This window comes from Papaver somniferum, unplaced genomic scaffold, assembly GCF_003573695.1.
Source record: "Papaver somniferum cultivar HN1 unplaced genomic scaffold, ASM357369v1 unplaced-scaffold_16, whole genome shotgun sequence".
Lineage (NCBI taxonomy): Eukaryota > Viridiplantae > Streptophyta > Magnoliopsida > Ranunculales > Papaveraceae > Papaver > Papaver somniferum.
This window is the reverse complement of record NW_020625486.1, coordinates 2326096-2347561: the sequence shown is the minus strand read 5'-3', so window position 1 is coordinate 2347561 and position 21466 is coordinate 2326096. Positions and strand designations below refer to the sequence as shown.

The 21466-nt window shown below is 37.6% G+C and overlaps 1 long non-coding RNA gene across 2 annotated transcripts; it reads right to left on the bottom strand.

Annotated features, from left to right (window-relative positions):
- Positions 1-10028: 10028 nt before the first annotated feature.
- Positions 10029-13459, bottom strand: LOC113337413. Of its 2 annotated transcripts, XR_003354223.1 has the most exons (3): positions 13308-13459; positions 11102-11200; positions 10029-10429 (listed from the first exon to the last, which is right to left on the bottom strand). It is a non-coding gene; the product is annotated as an uncharacterized LOC113337413 (long non-coding RNA). The 2 variants fall into 2 exon arrangements; XR_003354222.1 differs by lacking the exon at positions 13308-13459 and having other exon boundaries at positions 11102-11663.
- Positions 13460-21466: the final 8007 nt, after the last annotated feature.

The following is a 21466-nucleotide window of genomic DNA, read 5'->3' as shown; positions in this document are numbered from 1 at the left end:
AACCCACTGAAAACCAAAAGCCCGTTATCTGGGCTTTGACCCAATTGAAACCAAAGTTTTTCAAACCCATTAAAATCCAAATTTTTTCAGAACCCATTAAATCCAAAAATTTGTCAAACCCACCAAAACCAAATGTTTCCCAACAAAAACCAAACTTCAAAAATTCAAACCCTTTAAAACCAAATAGTGGGCTTTGTAACTTAGTTACCTAGCTTGTGGGCCTAATCATGTCAGGATTTTGGTCTGCAACTGGAGATTCGAACAAATCCATTAGAGAACTTGCTTACGGGCATACTCCGCGTTATGAGCCTCCCACAGACCATGATGTCAATAGTTATAGGGATTATTATGGACATTTTCATAGTCCTGAACCTCAATACATGAACCCTAATAACTATGCACACATGTATCATCCTCCACAGAGAGAAAATGAACAATTTACTAGTGCCTCACTCACACAATCATCACTGTCGGATCAGTTAGAAGCTAAAGTCACTGCTTTAGAAATGCAAATGCATGAGAAATCTATCACATCCAATTCACCTAGGCAATATGAAATCCATGCTTGTACTTTATGTGGTAGCTTAGACCATCTTGTTGAGAATTGCTATATTTTGCATGATTTCAGGCAGTCTAGAGAAAATCCAAGGTATAAAATGCCCACAGATTATGATGCTGGTAGTTATTGGGACCATAATCAGCCTTTCGAAGGTTGCGATCAGTCTTGTATAGACCCTAACGACCATGCACCCATGTATCAATCTGTTGAAGACTCTCCCTCCATGAGACGAATTCATTCATATTTAGATAAGATTTTGCTTCATATACAAAATGAGGGAAGGGAGGAATTTCACCCTGAGATGTCTGTTATCCCTAGTGAAATTAATTTTGAAAACAGTGTACCTAACCCTACTCATGCTAGTGAAATTGAATATGAACCTAATCTAGAGGTAAATGAGTGGACTAGAGACACTATAGTTATGAATAGGGAATGGCATCCTGTTTATGATCATGATGATGATGTTATGTTAGAAGAACATGTCTATGCTTAAAATAGTGTCACTACAAAAAACCTGAGCTTTGGTAACCATACTAGTTTAGTTGTCGGAGATGATATTTTAGTTACCAAACAGAAAGGCAACAAATGGTAGTTGCCAAGCTTTAGTTGTCGTATGGGTTGTTTCGAAATGCATAGTCAACTACTATAGATATCTAGTTTCCATGTTTACTTTTGGAAACTTATGTTGTAGTTGCCAACTACGTGATTAGTTAAATGTTGTAGATTAAACCTACTAATTTTAGCAGTTGTTATGGAGTTGCCAAACACTCTAACAACAAAATTTTTGCAGCTGTCGGGTACTTGCTACACCACATGGCAACTAAACTAAAACCTTGTTGCGAATTTATTTAGCAATTAATCTGGTAGTAGCCAAATATCTTGATGTCGTAATTGCAATAACTTAAGGCAACTAAGTTGCAGTTGGTAGATAGTTACCGAATCCTTCAACAATTAAGCTTGCTTGTAGGCATGTGGTTTCCAAATCATTCCACAACTATGATGGCCATCTAACTTTTCGTAGATGCTAGGCACTTGCAACGATGATTTTTTTAGTGGATTGTAATTAATATGGTAACTTCATAATCAGTCATCGTAACTTCATAATCAGTCATCGTAATCTGTTACTATAATAAATATGGCAGTTAATTACTGTAGTTAATATCGTGATTAGATATGGTACGTAATTAATATTTTAATTAACTGTGGTAATTGCTATTTTGGATAATATTGCAATTAATTATTTTTGTATATAATACTCCTATCTTAGAAAAGAAAAATTAACAAAAGTCATCATTTCCAAAACCAAGAGTAAAAAGTCATCATTTCCAAAATATGCCTTGCTACACGATGCTTCAAAGTGAAATGCATGTCAAACTGCACGTCATCATCCCCTACCCAATATCTTGATGCCAAAAGAAAACAAGCCAACAAAAAAAAAATTCATTCATTACTTGCTGGCTGCATCACCCTCCATTTCATCACTCTTGTACATTGCTGCTACTGCCTCATCTCTCTTGGTTACTGCTTTTGTTCTCAGTCACTGCCTAGGAAACAATTTAGCTTAGCAAAACAAAAACTTCAGCTACATCACCAAGTCCCTGTGGACGACCTGCACTTGCACACACACGCTACAACAACACTGTGCACTTGCAGTTATAATCGTAGGCTTCTTTCAAGCCATATCAAGTTTTTGGCGCCATTGCTGGGGACCTGCTAGCTGTGTAGTTGAAGTTTTTCATCTTGTATCTTTGCTGTGTAGTTATGTAAGCATCTTAGTGTAAGCATCTTTGTTGTAGCATCTTAGTGCAATTAGCTATAGCTTGTCTGTTGCTGCCTCAGTGTCCGTTGCTGCCTCAGTTGTCTGCTGCTGCCCCAGTTGTAATCTCTTAGGCATTTGTAATTAGTGCACTCTGCAGTTTGTTTCAGTTAGTTTTACCAAGCATTTACATCTGTAGTTGTAGTTGTAAGCATTTGTAAGCATCTTATTTTCTTTCCTCTTAGAGAATCTGTAAGCATTTGCATCTGTAGCTGCATATCACTGCTGTTTTGATCTCTCACTGCATCTTTGTGTTGTTCATCTTGGGTTGTTGTTGTTCTTTGCCTCACCCATTTGTTTCAGAGAAACTTACTTCTCTTCTGAGCCACCTGGTACAAGCTTGTGGTGCTGCTGACCTTAGTGCTGCTGAGAAATCAGGCTTGTGGAGCTGTTGTTGATCCAGGCCAAGGCTGGAAGGGAAAGGAGCAGCAGCTGTGGGCTGAAGCTTACCCAGATAAGCATACAATCCAGTTCACTGGGTTTGGGGTATTGTAGTCTCCCATTTAATTCTCCGGGCTTTGTAAAAGCTGGTGTCTGAAATTTTTGTAAACCCAAGTTGAGCTTTGTTTCTGAACTGTGGGCTTGACCCAAACTAAATTTGAGAAACATCTTCAAAGCCCAAGTGGGCCTCGTATTTTGGCTAACTGAGAGCCCAAAACCCAACTGAACCCAGTTGGGCCTCGTTCCTCAGGGCTTGGTTTACTGAACTGTTATAGCCGTGGGCCGTGTACTCGTTCCAACTACGATTTTAGGCATACCAAAAAATTTCAAGGCATACAAAATAGTTTTCCCATCCTATGTGACCTTATAAGGGGTGTCTATTGAGTAGTTCAATTACCTATATACCCTTGAACCTAAAATCAAAAAATAAACTATCCTAAACATCTCTTCTTCTTCCTCCAGCTAAACCACCTTCCTTTTCTCTCGGATTATTTTTTTTCATCACTGTAATTAATTATCTATTCGTGAAATTTCGATCATCGGTTAAATTGAACTATACAATAGATCGTACAAAGAAAAAGCAAACGTCAGGTGTTCTAAATCCTCTTCCAATCCATGAATTAAAGAAGAAGAATCAATTGAAGATGAAGGTATAAAAACTATAATTGAACCAGAAATTGAATCGGAAATTCAACCATTTGAAGCTCCAAATACTGAAATGAGGATAAGAAGGTATTCCTACAAATCGAATCTTTTATTTGTTGTTTTTCATGGATTGAATGGGTTAAATTGCTAAAAACTTAGGGTTTTTAGTGATTACAGTAGCGGGTTCGGCTGATAATTGAGTTGAGTTTTGAGCTGAACTGTTCTTGAAATTTTACCCTGAAAGTGTCTATGAACAGTTCGGCTAAACCGTTAATGTCAATTTTTAGCCGAACCCCAAAATGTGTATTGAATACGTCCCAGAACACTGTCAGGTTCGGCTAATACCTTGCAAACCTTCCCGGCCGAACCTGAGAAGTGAAATTTACCCCAGGTAGTTATCAGGTTCGGCTGACTCGATTAGATCACTTTCAAGCCGAACCTCTCTCTGTAAACACTTCGAAAATATTGATTTGCAGGCTCTAGGTTCGGCTAGCTCGTGTTGTTGAGTTATCAGCCGAACCTTATCTTTGCACACTCAAGTTTTTCGATCTTGTTTTGGCCATAACTTTTTCGTCCGATGTCGGAATAACCTCATTCTTTTTGCGTTGTGTTTTTATTTTCATTCTCTTGAAGTTGAAGATAATATCTAATTGATTTTAATGAATTTAATATGGACCTTGGTATCCAATATTCTTATCCAACGTTGAAGATAAGATCTAATTCATTATGTTCTTTGTTCATGGACTTATTCTTGAGGTTGAAAACGATATTGAAAGGGCAATTTCCATGGGTCCAAGCACGATCTACAAAGAATATCACAAGGTTAAACACTAGAAAGGGAATATAATAACAAGGTTCGGCGCATTCGATAATCACATTATGTGCCGAACTATAAACATTTACAGGTTTCGGCTTATAAGATATCCTCAATATGTGCCGAACCACGAACAATATTTTAACCCAAAAATTAACAAATTCATATTCGGCTCAGACGATAATCATATTATGTGCCGAACCTTGAACATAAGAGGTTTCGGCTGATACGATATTCTCCATATGTGCCGAACTAGTAACAATATTTCAACCCAGAAATTAAAAAATTATGTTCGGCACATACAATTTTGGATATATAAGCCGAATTAGTAATGATTCTATTCCGGGCTATTCAGGATGTTGTTCGGCTTACTATGAAACTTTCATATAAGCCGAACTAGTATCTAGCAAAAGGGTTGGAATTGGAAATTATAGGTTCACTGCATGCAGTAAACAGATTCAGTAAGCCGAACCGTTCATCAATTGGTAGATTCGGCTCATAGATGTGAGCCGAACCTCAACCTGTTTCGCCGAACCATGATTCAAAAAACCTAACTTTTGATAATGGAGAGTTATAGAAGTGAGATTAAGTATAGGATATAAGTGTACCTGTGTATTAGAAGCATTGGGTTCCTCATCAATGTCTTCATCATCATGATTTGGCTCATAAAAATCATCATCTTGAGTTTGTGTTTGAGTTTGAGATTGAGTTTGAGTGGGTGTAAAATCATTCTCATAATCTAAGAAATCAGTCATTTCTGGATCATTGTTGTAGTTGATATGTATTTTCCTAGGTTTTTTAGATGAATGATGACCCTCCTCATCCTCCATTGAATCAAGAATTAGAATTTCTCACTTTCTCCTTCTCTTTCTCTCCTTCTTAACCAAATCAAAACCTTGATTTTTTTTTCCTCAAATTTTTCATCTAAACAACTCTTATAATTCTGAAAATTATTTTAATCACTAAACAAAATATTTAATCACTAATCAAGATTATTAACACTAATACGTAAAGGGCAGATTTTTGCCATTAAAAAAAATTTGGGTTAAGGGGTTATATGATTTTGCTATTTCACAACCTTTTTTGTCTTCATTCAGTATGCCTTTGAAGATTTTGGTATGCCCAATATTATGGTTTACTCGTTAACCCATTATATGGGCCTATCTCACTGATTTCAACTCGTTAGTTGGACTCTGCTCACAAAATTTTGAAAACCCACTGAAAACCAAAAGCCCGTTATCTGGGCTTTGACCCAATTGAAACCAAAGTTTTTCAAACCCATTAAAATCCAAATTTTTTTCAGAACCCATTAAATCCAAAAATTTGTCAAACCCACCAAAACCAAATGTTTCCCAACAAAAACCAAACTTCAAAAATTCAAACCCTTTAAAACCAAATAGTGGGCTTTGTAACTTAGTTACCTAGCTTGTGGGCCTAATCATGTCAGGATTTTGGTCTGCAACTGGAGATTCGAACAAATCCATTAGAGAACTTGCTTACGGGCATACTCCGCGTTATGAGCCTCCCACAGACCATGATGTCAATAGTTATAGGGATTATTATGGACATTTTCATAGTCCTGAACCTCAATACATGAACCCTAATAACTATGCACACATGTATCATCCTCCACAGAGAGAAAATGAACAATTTACTAGTGCCTCACTCACACAATCATCACTGTCGGATCAGTTAGAAGCTAAAGTCACTGCTTTAGAAATGCAAATGCATGAGAAATCTATCGCAACCAGTTCACCTAGGAAATATGAAATCCATGCTTGTACCTTATGTGGTAGCTTAGACCATCTTGCTGAGAATTGCTATATTTTGCATGATTTTAGGCAGTCTAGAGAAAATCCAAGGTATGAAATGCCCACAGATTATGATGCTGGTAGTTATTGGGACCATAATCAGCCTTTCCAAGGTTGCGATCAGTCTTGTATAGACCCTAACGACCATGCACCCATGTATAAATCTGTTGAAGACTCTCCCTCCATGAGACGAATTCATTCATATTTAGATAAGATTTTGCTTCATATACAAAATGAGGGAAGGGAGGAATTTCACCCTGAGATGTCTGTTATCCCTAGTGAAATTAATTTTGAAAAACAGTGTACCTAACCCTACTCATGCTAGTGATATTGAATATGAACCTAATCTAGAGGTAAATGAGTGGACTAGAGACACTATAGTTATGAATAGAGAATGACATCCTGTTTATGATGATGATGTTATGTTAGAAGAACATGTCTATGCTGAAAATAGTGTGGAACCTTTGGGTTCAAATACATTAGGCTTCTCTGCCTCGACCTTCATGAATGATGTTTCTTCTAGTATTCCATATACATGTGATGTTGATACTGATCTTGAGCCTGTGCAACGGATCTGTGAAAAATAGTATGACACATATCTTGTGACTGACTTTGGTAAGGTAGAATCTTCTGTTGACACTAATATTCCTATGCATGAAAATATAGTTGATGTGTCTGATTCTCTGCCTGGGTCACATTGTGATGTTTCTCCTGATTTGCCGATGTATGAGAATAAATCTTTTGATGATGATGATTCTGAATGTGGACTTGATAAATTATGTGATGACTGTGAGCATGATGTGACACTTGTAGATGACTTAGGAGATATTGATTTGACTAATAATGATGTGCCTATCTTCCTGCATAAGTCACAGTCTGATGGAATTACACCCAACCTAGATTTGGTTTGTAACAATATTGTCAAACCAACTTTTCTGAGAATACCTAATCTAGGTCTGGAACTGTGTGCCTCCCAAGTCCTCTTGGACTATTTCGCATCTAAATACAACACCTTTGAGAAGCCACAGTTAGAATATGCATGTCTGCCCGTCCCCTAGCAAAGTTCATTTCGAATTAGACCTTGTGCATGATGAACCTCCAAAACTGTGAGATTTTGCATCCAATAGTATATCCAGTGTAAAATCCAGGTTTTGGGGTAGCTCATTTGTTTTGCATCCTCACTTGCATTTCTGTCCTATTATGATTGTGTGAAGCTGTTGCAATCTCTACACTTCGTCTTTTGGGTTGATCCTCAACTCTTTAGATTGTTGGTGTATGGTGAAATTCTCATGTATATAATCTAGTAGGTAATGTCTCAGTTGAATCTTATGTTCCTTTTGTATATAAATGTGCTAATCCAATGTGACTCTCAGCTGAAAAATGTTGGATTCTAGCCGTGAATAATGGAGTTCGGTTCTTTCTTTCAACAAATCTCGTAACCTCTTTCCTTTTTCTCAAACTCAGCATGTTTCTCCTGTTATGTTACAGTTATAAATCCGTTTATCATAAGAAACATTGAGGACAATGTTTAGTTTAGGTTTTGGGGTGAAAGTAGATATCATGATTGATAGCATGTATAATTGAAAACAGAACTCTTTCTTTTTGTTAAAAAAATGAAAAAATTAAAAATCGAGCTCATTTACCTTGAAATGTTGATTCCTGTGCATGTATTTAAACTTAGGGTTCTTAGTCTAGATGATGAGTCACCCCTGATTCTAGCACAATTCACATATGATAAGAAATTTTCACATGCACGATCTACCAATACATGTATAGCCTCGGGTAGGTGTTTTATCAGTTAAGTAGACTGCCAATCATCTAGAATACTGAATGAGACTTGACTAGCTTGTTCTTTGGTTAGTTGGGATAGAAGGTGGAGGTTACATTAAGAAAAACAACCATTGAATTTGACCAGGTACATCGAAAAGGGCTACCTCTTGCTAAGAGTCATGTAATTAATTTTTCTTTTTTTTTCATGTATCAAAAGTGTCACTATGTTATAAAGTTAAAAGTACAATTCCAAATGTTCTAAAGTTCAATTAAAAAAAAAATCAGAAAAAAATCAGAAAAATACAAAAATATCAAGTTTTAGTAATTCCATATTTTGTCATGTTAAAGACAATATTTCTCTCTTACCTCAAAAATAAAAGAGAATAGTGTATGTAAATAAGAGTCATCTTTTTGTCATTTATTGTAATAAGCAAGGAGGGTGCAGCCATCGATGTATAACGCGGGTAAACTGAAATATTACCAACTCATTGGGTAAACATTCACAATTTTCGTAAAGCCGGACAGCTAGCTTGGCTTGGAATTCAGTTCTTAGCCTAAAAAACTATCTCTTAGCGAGTGGCAGTCATAACTTCTGATCATTCTTAACATGTGTAGATACACTTTACACTCTTATCACATGTCTTTAGTTGTTCCAGTGCTAGAATTGTGCCTTTGAAGTCTAGATTGACATATCCATTTGTTGTGAGCTAAAACTGTCTTGCACATGTCGCATTTCATGGAATCTGAGCTTATATTTTTTCCTAGAACTTTGTAGGTATGTTCTAAGCAAACCTTCACGAGACTTCAACTCGTCCACTGGGGACACTTAGTGGTTTAAAAGGCTTAGTGCATACGCTAAATGTATTCGACAGACCAGCTACAGTGGTATAGGTAGGATTTCCTTAGTTTTAGTTTTACTTGAGGACAAGTAAAATTCAGGTTTGGGGGTATTTGATGAGTGCTAAATATTGCATATTTCTATATCTTTTTCTTGGCAATTAACTCATCGTTTGTGCTTTAAAGTCATATATTATCCTGAATTTTGTATTTTACTTCCTCAAGAATAAATACTTAAAACTGTTTAATTTTGTGTTTTTAGGCTCTAAATAAAGCTTGGATGAATTGCGGAGCGAAAAGAGCAGAAAAATGGTGGAAAACCGACAAAGACTCCCGCAAAAAGGCAGCGAAGAAAGTTATACGCAACACTCAGAGGCTAGAAGTGGGCTTAGAAGGAAGAATTGCTCTTAAGAGATGAAGTGGGCTTAGCATGTCCAAGGCCCAAGCTCCAACTCTAACCCAAGATCAAGACCCAAGACCACTAAAATCTCGCAACTTCCCCAAAAAATTAGTTGCCAAATACTACCGGAACTAGTCAAAGGCAACTAGTAGTTCCTATATACTCCGGCAACAGGTTGTTCACAACTATTATTTTTACTAGTTTACGAATCCTTTAGAAACAAAAATATGCCAACAACATGAAATATGCTGGTAGCCTAATGCTTTCAAAACTAGGAAAAGGCAACTGCTAGTTCGTATGTACTTCGGAAACATGTTAATCGCAATTAGCGTTTTTATTAGTTTCCAAACTCGTCAGCAATAAACGTATGGCAACTAAATAAAATGCTCTAGTAGCTGTCATATATGAGCAACTAAAGCTACGAAAACTAACCGATTGGCCAGTTGCTTGAGCCTTTGGAAACCAAAGCCAGTAACCGCCATTGCCAAAGGTTTGAGAAACCACATGGCACCCACTACAACATGTTAATTTTTAGTTGTTAACAGGGTCATTCAACAATTGATAAGGAGTTTTGTACTGCGTCATTGAACATTAGTAAGGAGTTTTTTGGGTGTCCCGCTATATTGTTCCAGATCTGTAAGTTTTGTACTGCGTCATTGAACTTAAGTTGTATTTTGGAATAAGTACTGCAAATTGCATCCCCTTCTTTTCACTGAACAGATATAGCACATCTCATTCAAAACCACCGTACACCTAATTAAAACATCTCAATCCATTTTACAGTTTAAAGTATAGAGCACCCAATGTTTAGGTGGTTGAGCCATCAGGAACTAAAAACAACCACAATTGCGAAAAAAAAATTTATGTCAAATGTATTGTTAAACTGGAGGATATGGAGAGCATCAATCAGAGTTCTAACGAATTAAGAAAGCTTCTATGTGAAAATTTTAATTTTATGTTTGAGAATACATACAGTGCAAACTCATGAACTGACTGATACAATTAGATTGAACTGAGTACAGGTTAACAGTCCACAACAGCTTTGCAAGCTTCAGTCAGTATTACCAGATTTATCATGTCCTCAGCCAAAGATTTCCAATACCATTGAGTGGTATTTTTTACGGCATCCTTGTACCGTCCTAATCTATGATACGATAATCCAGCATGGCTCTAACAAGTGATACGGTAAGCAATAAAGGCATCTTAAAAGAGACGTCATATGGGCTAAAGCTTCAAAAGGGGAACTCAACATGGTAATCTTCGCCATAAAACTGCTGATAATAATCCAATGTACCCCTCCGATATCAGACCTGCTGTTCTCCCAAACTGAATATCTCTGTGCATAAAAAAATAAATTGATCAGCATCGACTTAGTAACCATCAACTTGAAAACAAATTGCCTCAAAAGAACATAAACAAGCAGTAGTTAGATATAACGATTTGTTAAAAATGATTATTAGACATCCATTACCCACTATATCATTTTTCAACTCGCACAATCCGTTTTGAATCTAATGTCCCTTAAGAAATTCTATTTCTACGTTCAAGGTCACTCAAGTCATACAATCTATACCTAACCTTTCATCCTCAAATATGTGATTCTTAAACTAGCATCCTAAGTATCAATATTACTTAAATCAACGAGTATTTTTAAACTCTTCAGCAAATCATAGAGTAAAATGTAAATGTATACATCTTGCGAAACTGTTTTAAATCAAGGTCTTTCACTTTTCATGGGACATTTTCTTCCAAGCATTTTGACATGGTATTTCTGAATTCTAACAAGTGCAACTTTTGTTTTTCAGTTGTGATCATATATTTGACTCTGACAATTTTGGAAGATCTGCCATCTGCTCAAAAAGCAACCCAAAACAAAATGACCTCTAGCAGAGCATAGATACAAATAATAACTCCATTTCATGCTCAGGATAAATGGTAGGTCGTATGCAATGCACTGTCTTAAAAAAAAACAGAAATAATGAGAAAGCTCAGTGCGAAAACTACTCACAGTATTAACATCCATTTCTTTCAGTATATCTCTCGCTACCAGAGCGCATGTCTTCTCAGCTGGGTCCTTCTTTTAGCTTCTCACTTGATTTGCTTTTTCCTGGATCACAAAACAAAGGGCCCCTAAATATTAGGTGAGACGGTATCAGTGTTTCAAATACATTCAATCGTAGCTTAACAAAGTGTTTGACATTTCACTAAAATAGATGACATATAGGACAGAAAAATAGATGTATCAATAAATCCAGTAAAACTTCTCAAACTTTTTAATCTGTGTTGGAAAATCATACAAACTCCACCAACATCTGTGCATAAATCTTAAGATTCATTCAAAGTAGCAAGCAGAAATATTCAAGAATGGTTAGAAAGACAGTTTAAGAGCCTAGAAACTATTCAATGATGCTTTTGTACAATAACCATTGTGGGATCTATTGTAGAAACTAGCAAATTGAAAATGTGTACAAGAACCCAAGGCCTTGACCAAATCAACAAATCAAAATCATTAGGCTCCGTCTTCCTGAAATTGAAAATGAATGACTTCTCATTGGCAAATAGACAGAACCACATAACACCGAATGAAATTCTTTGACGCAACAGACCATAATAATGATGCTACGATTGGACTAATGTACACCCCAATTTCAGTAAATGGTACAACCACAGACAACATCAACCCTAACCACTGAAAGTTTTCAAATAGGACTAGCCTTTGCTCCTGCATTATCGAGAAAAAAAAACTCTCGACATTGAGAGGCAGTAGGACCTCACTTGTTCCATAACCATGCCAGTGCAGTCATAGATTTAGAAATTGCAAATTGATTTGATAACATTTCAAACTATACCAGTCAGAAAAATTGTAAAACTATGTATATTTTTGCACTCAATTCCTAAACAAAAGTTCAACCACAGACTAATTTTGAATGCAACCATATCAGATTAAATGTGTACAACACAATCCTAATTCCACACATACCCAACTATAACCAAAAATGCAAAACATTGGGAAAAAATAACATCATTCCCAATATATGTAAAAAGAGACAGATTCAAGAAATGATATGTAGCTAAGCCAAATTAGTATTGAACTTTAGAAAAAATCATTTCTAAACTGGATTGGAGATCAGAAATCTCTAGTTACACGCAGATTTCGTAGTTCAAACCAGAGCACCATATTCTTCACCACTATAACTAGAGCTGCACATGGACCGGTTCGGACCGGGTTTTTGGTGGAACCGGTACCTGTACACGGAGTTGACCGGTTCCTCAATTTGTGTACCTGTACCTGTACCTGTACCTGGACTTGTACCTGTACTGGTAAGACCGGTCCGGTTCCAGACCGGTACCGGGTTTTTTACCCAAATTTTGAAACACAAAGGCTAACAACAAACTAACTTAACATATAAAGTTCAACATTACAACTTAAGTTCAAAATAACGAAGGTACCTGTACCTGTACCTGTACCAGGACCAGGACCAGGACCAGTACCTGTACCTGTACCTGGAGTTGAAGATGAGACTAAACCTAAAAGGGACGGCTAGGATGTAATATCTTAAAAGATATCAATGGCTCTAATTTACCGGGTTTTTCGGTTCGGTACAGACCGGGAATAGCCCAGAACCGGTACCTGTACCGGTCTATACCGGGTATCAACATTCAGAACCGGTACATGTACCGGTAACTCCGGGTCCGGATCGGTTCGAGTCCGGGTCTTTCGGGTCCGGGTCGGTACAGGTAAATCGGACCGGGTCTTGTGCAGCCTTAACTATAACTAGTTAACTACTGCTGAGAAAGCAATCTATAACATTTGAAAGTGAGACATTATATCAAACAGGTAACACGTATCAAAATAATGACTAAGATTAGCACAAACAAGCGGGAAAGAAAGGTAAGAAGAAAATTATCCCAAAAGGGTGATTAATTTCAGCTGCTGATGGATACCCAAACTCCAATTCCTTCAAATGAACCAGACCCCACACGTAATTTCACCAAAATTAAAATTCAATTTCTTTGAATAGATTCCTGAGAAACTGATGGGAATCATAACAAATTTAAAAAATAAAGATATAAACCGGCACAAAGCTTTAAAAGATAGAATCCACATAAACTATTTGAAGTGAATAGATGAACATATCAAGCTTACTTACCGGATTAATGGATTTTACAGTGATTTGAATGCAGTGATAAAAAAATTGTCTTGACATTTATACCTTTTTTTCATTGAACGGAGGGAGCCATTGTGATACTTTGGAGTGCAGGATTCCAGCTTCTTATTCATCATCCCGCGTTCCTCCATGTACGCATCTTGATTTAGCAATCAAGAGTTAAGCTCCTGAATTTCATCCCGAAGCCCTTTCTCCTGCAAAAATGAAGGGGTAAAAATCAGTTGTTATGTTACAGGTCCAAGCTTAAATGGGTTAAAAAGCCTCGCGTTTTTAGGGGCCACTCAAAAGAATTTAGGGGCCATCAATTTATACCCATCCAAAGACTCTAGTTAAGGGATACCCTATATGATATTGAAGTTACATAAATGCCCTTCTGGTAAAACCGTATAAAAACCAAATCAAAAAAAATTCTACTCATTTCAACTCTTCTTCTTCCAGTTTCATATCTTCCGATTGTGGAAGAAAAAAAACTTTCCCTCGTTCAACCGAAACATCGCCGCGAATCGTAAAATCAAAACATCGTCGATTCGTTTATAAAACAATGGATAAGGGAAATGAAACCCACAGACCTAGAACCAAAAATGTTGCTCGGGGTATCGATCCAAAGATTGGGATTTTAGCAAGAAATAAAGAAATTCTTGTTGCAAATGAAGAAGAACGCGAAGAACGCGAAGAAGAAGTACCCGGCAATGTAGTCGGTGGTGGCGATTCCGATAGTCAAACACTTCGTCAACTTCAAATGGCCTCAATTAGGTAAGAATCTATCATTTTTGGTGTTTATTTCGCTTTAATTCGACGAATCGAGAAAAAAAATTTCTAGGGTTTTCGGTTTTTTATCCAGATTCGGGCGATATTCATGCTTATTTACTTCCGAATGTAGTCGTGTTCTTCGTTTCTCAAGAACATCGACAGTATTCGGGAGATATATTTGTTGGTTATGTGCCGAATATTGTTGGCCATATCTTCCTGGATACAAACTGGTAATAATCGGTAGTTTGATGAATTTTTTGGCTTCCGAATATATTTAAGTAGACACACAGTATTCGGAAGTACACTCACTACCGAATATATATATTGAAAAAATCTCAAAATTTCTGATATAGGAAAAATCCCATTTTGGGGCCAGTGTTTATTCGGAAGACAATATAATGTTTTATACCTTCGATTGTGTAGGATAAAATTTTAGAGTTTCTGAACTCCAGTTGATGAATATTCGGTTGTAAACATGTTTAGTTATATTCCGATTGTTTTTTATTCGGGAAAAATATGTGTCTTCTTACTTCCGAATTTGTTCATTCGGGTTATAGTTGTGTAATTTGTCTTCCGATTGTGTAGGATGAAAAATTTAGAGCTTCTGAACTCCAATTGATGCATATTCGGTTGTAAATATGTTTAGTTAGCTTTCGATTGTTTTGTATTCGGGAATAGTATGTGTCTTCTTACGTCCGAATGTGTACATTCGGGTTATATTTCCATACTTTGTCTTCCGATTGTATAGTTTGTAAATATTGTTCATTTCTTTGTTGTTTAGACAAAATAGAGAAAGGAGGAAGAAATTGACAGCTAGTGCTAGGAGGGAAAGGAGTGCCAAAGAAAGCAGTCAACAAGGAGTGCAACCAAGTGCTGAACAAAATGTAGAACAACAAGGCAGTGAACAAGGGGTGCAACCAAGTGTTGAACAAGCCGCTCAACAAAGTGCAGGACCAAGTGTTGAACCAGTTGATCCAGTGCAAGAGTAGAAGAAGAAGGACAACCAAGTGGTACCCAAAAAGCCAAAAAAGGAAAAGATGTTGTAAGAAGGATATTGCTAAGAAAGCATCACATCTTGTCCCTCAGCACTTGAAGAAGAAGGGTATTCCAGCAGGCACAATCCTTGGACTACCGCGGATGGAGGAAAATTGCTATTTGGATACAAAGACTCATGGGCCAGAGAAATATACGAAACCGAGGTAATAAAATTACTATTTTTTATTAATGTATTGTCTATGTGTTATATCGTAATATTTTATTAATTTATGTACTTTAATAGGATCATCAAGATGCGGTCCGTCTACTCAAACCTACCGCCGCACCAACAAAAATGCTTGCGTGGCCTTTATCCGGTGAATGTGAAAGGTTCAAGACAATTGTTGCCAACTCGGGGTTAGCTATGCCGCCGAGAATTCATTGTTGGAACATGATCGTGTGGCCATATCGGCGTTCGTGGAGAGAATGTATCCTGAGACCGATACTTTCCATATGCCGTTTGGGGAGATGACGATCACCCCGGATGATGTTGTGCAGATTCTTAACCTTCCCGACCAAGGCACAGCTGTGAAGTTTAACTACACAAAGCAGTTAAGTTGGGCACAACTTTATTCTCTAACTAACAAGTGCTTAGGTTGGGATGAAGAGACAACAACAGCAGAGTTTAGGAGGCATGCAAGTTACAGAACAAGACAGATCAACATTACAGCTTTGATGAATATGTTCGAGGCACCTTGGAGAAGGAAAAGAATGGAACGTTAACTGATGAGCAAGTGAACCACGCTGCCACCATATCTCCTTTGTGTATTGGGATGTGTCATATTCCCCAATACTTCTGGCAACCGGATCGACGCCAACCTTATACAACTTTTGGATCCTCTCCATGAAGTCGGTGACTATTCTTGGGGCACGGCATGCCTAGCATTCTTGATGGAAGAGTTGAGAAAGGCTTCGAGGCTAGGAACCTGCCAAGTTGCCGGGAACGTGGCTCTATTGCAGGTTTTTTCTTTAACTCTATAACTCACTCTATAGTTATTCGGTAGACAATACATATGATGCATATCCATAACTCCAAATGACGCATATTCGGTAGGAAATGATCCATCTCTTTTCCGAATGTTGGTTATTCGGTGGTTAGTACTTATTTGTTTTCCGATTATATACAATCGGAAATATTCTTTTGATATTAGAACCGAATATACAGGCCAGAAAAGCTATAGGTTACTGAACTCCAAATGACGCATATTCGGTAGGAATGATCCATCTTTTTTCCGAATGTTGGTTATTCGGTGGCTAGGTACTTATTTGTTTTCCGATTATATACAATCGGAAATATTCTTTTGATATTAGAACCGAATATACAGGCCAGAAAAACTATAGGTTACTGAACTCCAAATGACGCATATTCGGTAGGAAATGATCCATATCTATTTCCGAATGTTTGGTATTCGGTGGATAGGTACTACTCAGTTTTTTTCCGATTATATATAATCGGAAATATGTTTGGAAATTACTACCGAATATACACAATCTATTTACTAAAACTTGGTTTCTTATGTATATAGGCATGGATCTATGACCACTTCCCTATCCTGAAGTTGGCCGGAGAGAACCCGGGGTGGTGCAAAGGTACTCCTAGAGGAACAAAGTATATATTTGAAGACAACCGTTCTAGGACAAAGAGCAGCAGTTGATTCGCATGAGGGAGATTTTGGACCAATTGAAGGCCTCGGACGTATGCTTTGATCCATACAAGGAAGATCGAGCCAGTGGGCATATAAATGTTCGGTCGGACTTGTCCCTTTATTTTGGACCATTGTGGCACCCCACAGGATATGTGATGTATAACCCCTCTAGGGTGATGCGACAACACGGGTATATACAACAACAACCTGTGGAGAAAATGGGGGATTACTACAAATTGGAGTTGGAGTTGTGCTCTTCTAGTGGTGATAATCTCACGATTGTTCACACAGGCCCACCTACTGTTCTTGATAACTGGGATAAGAGGAATGACTTCATTATCGACACTGGTAGACGAACCACCCGAGGTGATGAAAATTCTCCAGACTATATGAGTTGGTATAACAAGGTATCACATCCTTTGGTTATCCGTGAAATCAAATCCAACACTACTGCGGCGGGTTCAAGTTATAATTGTATCATCAAAGACAAACCAGCTGGTTATGATAGACTGGTGCGTGTTCTTATATTTTTGTTCATTTTTATTATTCCTATAAATCTTAGGTAATTACCGTTTGATGTTATGTCATTACGTATAAAAAACAGGTGAATAGGTTCAAGCGTGTTTCCAAAATGTTAACTGCATGCTGAAGAGCGGAGATCCCATGCCAGCTGAGAAGATCAAAGAGGCTAGAGATCTAGTTGATAATATGGATAACGAATTATGCTGCCCAGTTTGGGGAGAAAGTCACGAAGAGGCATCAGCCCAAGGTGGCAGTATCAAAGACGGGTAAAAGAACTCGAGCTTCATCGAGCGCTGAAGCTGCTCCAACTGAAGGTGCTCAAACCCGTGGTCGTGCAGGACTGGGAGGTAGTCACGGTCGTAAAGTAAAGAAGAGCAGATAAATGACAATGATTTTTGTTGTACATTCGGAAATTTGTGGGTAACTAAGTTAGACAAGTTCAAATGACAATGATTTGTGTGGTATATCGGAAGTTTGGTAACTAATTTAACTTCCGATTATTTCAAGACAAAATTTGAAAAGTATAAGTTTTTCCAAATTCTGATTTTTGGGCCATCGTACATTCGGAACTTTACAAAAAAATATCCTCCGAATATCACAAGTTCAAAACAAACCACGCCATGGCTCCAGGTGGTTCCAAGGGCCAATATTGAAGGTTAGACACCCATATTCGGAAGTTTTGGTAACTAATTTAACTTCCGATTATTAAGACAAAATTTGAAAAGTATAAGTTTTTCCAAATTCTGATTTTTGGGCCATCGTACATTCGGAACTTTACAAAAAATCCTCCGAATATCACAAGTTCAAAACAAACCACGCCATGGCTCCAGGTGGTTCCAAGGGCCAATATTGAAGGTTAGACACCCATATTCGGAAGTTTTGGTAACTAATTTAACTTCCGATTATTTCAAGACAAAATTTGAAAAGTATAAGTTTTTCCAAATTCTGATTTTTGGGCCATCGTACATTCGGAACTTTACAAAAAAATATCCTCCGAATATCACAAGTTCAAAACAAACCACGCCATGGCTCCAGGTGGTTCCAAGGGCCAATATTGAAGGTTAGACACCCATATTCGGAAGTTTTGGTAACTAATTTAACTTCCGATTATTTCAAGACAAAATTTGAAAAGTATAGTTTTTCCAAATTCTGATTTTTGGGCCATCGTACATTCGGAACTTTACAAAAAAATCCTCCGAATATCACAAGTTCAAAACAAACCACGCCATGGCTCCAGGTGGTTCCAAGGGCCAATATTGAAGGTTAGACATCCCATATTCGGAAGTTTTGGTAACTAATTTAACTTCCGATTATTTCAAGACAAAATTTGAAAAGTATAAGTTTTTCCAAATTCTGATTTTTGGGCCATCGTACATTCGGAACTTTACAAAAAAATATCCTCCGAATATTACAAGTTCAAAACAAACCACGCCATGGCTCCAGGTGGTTCCAAGGGCCAATATTGAAGGTTAGACACCCATATTCGGAAGTTTTGGTAACTAATTTAACTTCCGATTATTTCAAGACAAAATTTGAAAAGTATAAGTTTTTCCAAATTCTGATTTTTGGGCCATCGTACATTCGGAACTTTACAAAAAATATCCTCCGAATATTACAAGTTCAAAACAAACCACGCCATGGCTCCAGGTGGTTCCAAGGGCCAATATTGAAGGTTAGACACCCATATTCGGAAGTTTTGGTAACTAATTTAACTCCGATTATTTGACAAAATTTGAAAAGTATAGTTTTTCCAAATTCTGATTTTTGGGCCATCGTACATTCGGAACTTTACAAAAAAACCTATCCTCCGAATATCACAAGTTCAAAACAAACCACGCCATGGCTCCAGGTGGTTCCAAGGGCCAATATAGAAGGTTAGACACCCATATTCGGAAGTTTTGGTAACTAGTTAACTTCCGATTATTTCAAAGACAAAATTTGAAAAGTATCAGTTTTTCCCAAATTCTGATTTTTGGGCCATCGTACATTCGGGACTTTACAAAAAAAATTGTCCTCCGAATGTTTTATTCGGAGGGAATACGTGTATCGTTAGCAACCGATTGTAGTGCATCATTGATACGAAACCTCAACGGCCATATTTTCAAAAATTAGAGCCGTTGGAACTCTAATCTATATAAGGAGGGTAACCCCTCTCAGTTATTATTGAGTAAAAAACAGAATGAAAAACCTTTTCAATGGCAAGTCCATCATCAATCGACAACATACTTCGAAGATGCAAGCGAACAACTACATCAATTGCAGCAATGGAAGAAGAAATACAAAAAAGGAACAAACAACCCAAAAAAATTAAACCATCGTTAGTGGCAACGAAGGAGGAGGAAGAGGAAATCAAGGCTAAGAAGCGAGGTGAAGAACAATTCCATCATAGAGAAAGATTAAAACAAGTTGAGGAAGAGACCGAATGGATAAAAAATTATTACATTGTGAAAGATCTACCCAAAGAACAGCAGGACGATCGTATATTTTGGATTAACGTTTCATTGGTTCCTTTTGTTGGTAAGTACAAGAAGCCACGCCACAATTATGAACCATCCCATGTTTCTTCAAGGGTGCACCATGTTATAAAATTTTGCACCGAGTACAACCGTATTCTTGCTAGGCACAGAGACGACAGGTTTGCGACACAAGATGCTTATTCCAAGTGGAGAGGAGAGTCGTTTCTACATTTCGAAGCCGCGTTGATTGTTGCATCTCGGACTGGGAAAAAAGAATAACAAGTGATGTTTGAGTGCTGTAAATTCAAATTTTTAATATTAATCGGCGGTTTGATAAAATATGGAATTCCCGAATATGATTAATCGGATTGAAGTGTTATAATACGGTTGTTCCGATTACTGATTAATATTCGTAATCAAAACGTGTATCAAAGAGCCCGATTCCTACATTCGGGAGACAACATTGTATTATTTGCGACCGGTTAAATCATATATCTTCACAAAAAAGTTTCCAAAAAACTTGTACAAATTACATGTTCGAAAAGAAAAAAAGATCAAACATCGTCATCATCCGAGGGGATCAATTCGAGTAACTCAGCGGGAAAGTTGTGGTCCATAACGCGATCCCAATCAACCATGTTGGACTCATATTGTTTCACCCAATCCTTGCAATGGTTCATCGGGAAGTAATCGTGCCACTTACTCAACGGAGGTAACGGACAATCTTTCTTTACTCTTAAACCGATAAAATGCACTTCATTCACAAATGCCATTACGATTCTTCTATCTTTAACCGACTCGTCGCGAGCCGTTCTTGTGGGTGCAAACGTCATGCTAAGTCCATACATAGGAGGAACAAAGAAATGTACCACGCAATTCAAAACGTCCGCTAGGAGACATCCAAATTTAGGCATTGTCATCCAATACTTGGATCCGATTGTCTTCAATCCCTTTCGGCACTTCACACGCGCAACTAAGTCTTTGAACTATTGTTCTTTGTCGTATATATCTCCTCTCCTCATCATCTCCATATAAAAACCTTTGTCCTTCACTAGTTGTACCGCCATCTTATTTCTTAAATATTGGCATTGGGTGACATCTTCGATATCCGCCTCTCTAAAGTAACCCATTTGTTCCGTAGCAACGTGAAACCCACAATTTCCATCCCCATCAACCTCGTCGGTCGACAAACAAATGGAATGATAAGTGGAGGGGGTTGTTAAAAATACTCTTTGTATATTGTATATGTGGATCGATTTGGTCTTCCATTAAGATCTCTAGGGCAACGAAGAGTACCTTTGTCCTCTTTTATAGTAAGAATTTCCATTGATTGGGTTTGTTGCGAGGCGTTCATTTGCTCAACAACTTCTTCGACAACATTGGGTTGACTTACTTGAGAAGGCTCTGTAGAGATCTTTGGCCTTACTTGTCGGGTGGTTGGTCCACTTTGATCATTTCTTGGACGACCTCTTTTCTTAGGCTCCGGCTCATCTTCAAATTCGGCTTCCGAACGCTCGTGCCTAGACAATATTCTTTTATTAGACAAATACTCCTTCAACTCTTTTCTTTGGATGGTCCTCGACACTTCGGTGTTCGGCCTACCGGTGTTCTTTTGCTTAATAGGTTCATCAACCTCCCTTAAAGAAGGGTGAAGGGCTTCCTCCAAATTATGCATCAATATTTGCTTCTTGGTGCCGTTTGATGTAGCGTAACGCTCGTCTATTCGTGCACACAATTCCGACTCCAAGAAAGACGGACCATCAACTACCGGGGTGTTCGGAGTGAAATTTAATTG